The following is a 3907-nucleotide window of genomic DNA, read 5'->3' as shown; positions in this document are numbered from 1 at the left end:
TTTTCCTCTGAGTCGTTGACTTCTAGCCTGCCACCGATTTATACATTTCAGTAAGGTTAACCATTGTTTCCTTCTCCTCATCCAAGCTTTTTCACCACATACATAGCTGTCTTAACTGTTCCTGGGTTCTGTTGCTTGGTAGAGTGAAATGTTCAGGATTTGGTCTAAGGAGAAATTTGCCTGTTGGCTCTCCCACATAGACCGAAAGACTGATTGTGTAGCTCATGGATACAGACTTGTCATTGCCAAACCTGGCAACGGGAGGGAAGGAGGGAGAGAGATGCTCTGTGTGTGTGTTTTTAAATAGTATTTGTTAAGCAGTTACTATGTGCCAAGCTCTATTTGAAATGATGAGATTTTTTGAGCTTTTTAAAAAATTGCATTACTCTGTATTTGGGGGACATGAGCCTCATCTCTCTACAGGAACAGATGGATTTGACTGGGATTTGGGTCTTGTATTAATCATTCAATGCATCAAAGGTGCTTATTGAGCATTTACTGTGAGCCTCACATTCTACCCCTTGCTTGGAAGAGAACAGTACAGTGTGGTTGGTAGAAATGTTTCCTGCCCACAAAGAGCTTACAGTCACGAAGAGGAGAGGAACATTAAAATAAATTATGGTTAGTGGAATGGGAGAATATAGGGATATGTAATTTAGTGTTGTAGTGTGGGCCTGGGCAAATATCAAGTCTTGAAGAGGCACAGATCCAAGTGTACAGGTGATGGAGAATGGAGAGCAAATGGAAAAAATCAGGACCTAATCTGGGGAGGATACTTGGAGGTGTGATTTTAAAAAGGCTTTGAAGGTGGATAGAGTCTTGGGTTTGTCAGATATGAAGGGGGAAGGAGTTCCAGGCCAGAGGGAGGATGTGGGTGACAGGTCGGCGGTGAGACAGGGGAGATTGAGGTACATTAGAGGAACAAAGTGTGCAAGCTGGGTTGTAATAGGAAATCATCTAGGTAAGGTAGGAAGTGCTAGCTGATTGACTGCCTTAAAGCCTAGCCCTAACCTTAATTAGGAGTTTCTCTTTGATGCAGAGGTGATTGGGCAACCGTTGAAGTTTTTGAGGAGTGGGAATATGTGGATTGACCTTTTTTTGAAAATGTTCTGGGCAACAGAATGAAGTAGGGGCTGAGGTGGGAAGGAATGGAGGCAGGGAGGAAGCTGATGCAGTAACCTCAGTTCGCTCATCTGGAAAATGGGGATTAAGACTGTGAGTCCTATGTGGGACAGGAACTGTGTCCAACCTAGTATCTAGCCCAGCACTTAGTACAGTGCCTGGCACATTGAAAGCGCTTAACAAAACCACAATTATTATTATAATACTCCCCCAAGTGCTCTACACACAGAAACAGCTTGATAAATATGATTGATTGAGTGGGGGCAGTCCTCATTTAATTTTTAGATTGTGAACTCCTGGAGGGACAGGGACTATGTATTATTCCTTCCTCTATATTCTCTCCCAGCACTTAGTACAGTGCTCTGCTCATGGTAAGCATTTAATGAATACTATTAGTACTACAACTAATTATCTCTTCCGCAGGTCATTTATCCACCTTCATTACTTTTGTTAATTCGTTTACTCAGATGTTCTGCCAGTTTGACCATTCCTGTACATTCATTTATTCACTCGTATTCATTGAGCGCTTACTGTGTGCAGAGCACTGTACTAAGCGCTTAGCACTGTACTAATGTCTTTGTGACCATACCCTTGTTAGATGGTAAGCTCTTTGCAGTCAGGGAACATGTCACTTTTTTATTCAGCATTTCCCACATACCTAGAACTGTGTGTTGTATTCATTCATTCAATCATATTTATTGAGCACTTACTGTGTGCAGAGCACTGTACTAAGTACTTGGGAAAGTACAATTTACTTTCCAAAGTGTACCAAAGGTGCACTCCTTAGTACTATTGTTCCTGCCAGTGGTAGTAGTCATAGTAGTAGTAGCAGTAGCGTGGGCTAGTGGATAGAGCACGAGCTAGGGAGACAGAAAGACCCGGGTTCTAATTCTCACTCTGCCGTTTTGCTGCGTAACTTTGGTCAAGTCACTTAACTTCTCTGTGCCTCAGTTACCTCATCTGTAAAATGGGGATTGAAAATGTGAGCCCCATGTGGGACAGAGACTGTGTCTAACACGATTTGCTTGTATCCATCCCAGTGCTTAGTACAGTGCCTGGCAAATAGTAAGCATTTAACAAATAGCACAATTGTTATTATAATAGCAATAGTATTTTTTAAGTACTTATTAAGTACAGAGCACTGAACTAAGTACTGGGAAGTGCCAACTGCGCCCAAGTGCTTAGTATAGTGCTTTGCACATAGTAAGCACTAAGTAAATATGATTGATAGATTGATTGCACCTGTCCCTCAAGGGGCTCTCAGTCTTTGCATTCACAGCTGCCCACTGCACCTATGGATATTTTCTATCAATTCTCTGCTCATTAAGAACCTATTTAATCACTTATCTTTTCAGTTTCTTGTTATACTCAGAAAAATCTCTCTTTTTTCCCCTAACTGTAAATAAGCTTGTGTCTGACAGTCTCTCCAGTTAGATAATAAAGACTTTGAGGGCAGAATTGTGTCTTTTAGCTTTATTAAACCCTCATAAAGGCTGAGTACAATGCTTGGCACATAGTAGAAGAGCAGTATACCCTAGTGGGAAGAGCACAAGACTGGGAATTAGGAGACCTGGGTTCTAATCCCAGCTCCTCTACTGGCCTGTAGTGTGACTTCAGGCAAATCATTTAACTGCTCAGTGCTTCTGTTTTCCTCATCTTTAAAAAAGGGATTAAATTCCTGTTCTCCCTTCCCCTTGATCTGTGAGGACAGGGTATGGGGAATGAGGATGGAGAATAGTAACAATAATAATGGCATTTGTTAAGCGCTCTGTGCAAAACACTGCTCTAAGTGCTGAGGGGGATACAAGGTGATCAGGTTGTCCCATGTGGGGCTCACAGTCTTCATCCCCATTTTACAGATGAGGGAACAGAGGCCCAGAGAAGTTAAGTGACTTGCCCAAAGTCACACAGCTGACAAGTGGCAGAGCCAGGATTAGAACCCATGACCTCTTGCTCCCAAGCTCAGGCTCTTTCCACTGAACCACACTGCTTCTCTGAGATGCAGCACTGCCTAGTGAAGAGAACACAGGACTGGGAGCCAGAGGACCTGGGTTCTAATCCTGACTCTATGTGACTTTTGGCAAATTAGTTCACTTCTCTGTACCTCAGTTACTTCATCTATAAAACGGGGATTAAATCCTCCTCCTTCTGATTTAGACTGTGAACTCCATGTGGAACAGGGTCTGTGTCCAACCTAATTATCTTGTCTCTTCCCTAGAATTTAGTTCAGTGCCTGGCCCATAGTAAGCACTTACCAAGTGCCATTAAAACAACAACAACAACAACAAAAAGTGGGGAATGGGCCTAATCTGATTATATTTGTATCTTCCCCAAGGTTTAGCATGTGCTTGGCATATAGAAATCACTTAATAAATACCGCAATTATTATTAATAGTAATAGTAGTAGTAATTCCATCTCTCATGGTCGCACCTGAAGAGTTTCCAGTCCTCTACCAGCCTCGACTATGGGAAGGAGAGTCAAGCAGAGGCCCACCTGTTCCATTCCTAGCTTGGGCAGTGGCTAGCGAGTGGAAGGCAGTCTGCTACAAGTCAAAGTTCACCTGTGCTGGGCAGCAGTGGCATAGGAGAGAGTCGAGGGCAGAGATTCAGGTTAACTACGCGGAAGGAGGCAATGGTAAACAGCTTCTGTATTTTTTACCAAGAAAACTCTATGGATCCACTACCAGAACGATTAAAGATGGAGGTGGGACATTCTGGGAGAGATGTGTCCTTGACGTCACTATGGGTAGGACACGACTCAACAGCATAAGAACAAGAAGTAGGA

At 42.9% G+C, this 3907-nt stretch overlaps 1 non-coding gene across 1 annotated transcript; it reads left to right on the top strand.

Moving 5' to 3' along the window:
• The first annotated feature begins 3535 nt into the window (after window positions 1–3535).
• Window positions 3536–3673, top strand: LOC119935177. The gene has a single exon (XR_005453099.1). It is a non-coding gene; the product is annotated as a small nucleolar RNA SNORA7 (small nucleolar RNA).
• The last annotated feature ends 234 nt before the right edge of the window (window positions 3674–3907 follow it).

The sequence above is a fragment of the Tachyglossus aculeatus genome, chromosome 1 (assembly GCF_015852505.1).
Source record: "Tachyglossus aculeatus isolate mTacAcu1 chromosome 1, mTacAcu1.pri, whole genome shotgun sequence".
In the NCBI taxonomy this organism is placed as follows: Eukaryota; Metazoa; Chordata; class Mammalia; order Monotremata; family Tachyglossidae; genus Tachyglossus; species Tachyglossus aculeatus.
This window is presented reverse-complemented; position numbering and strand designations above follow the sequence as displayed.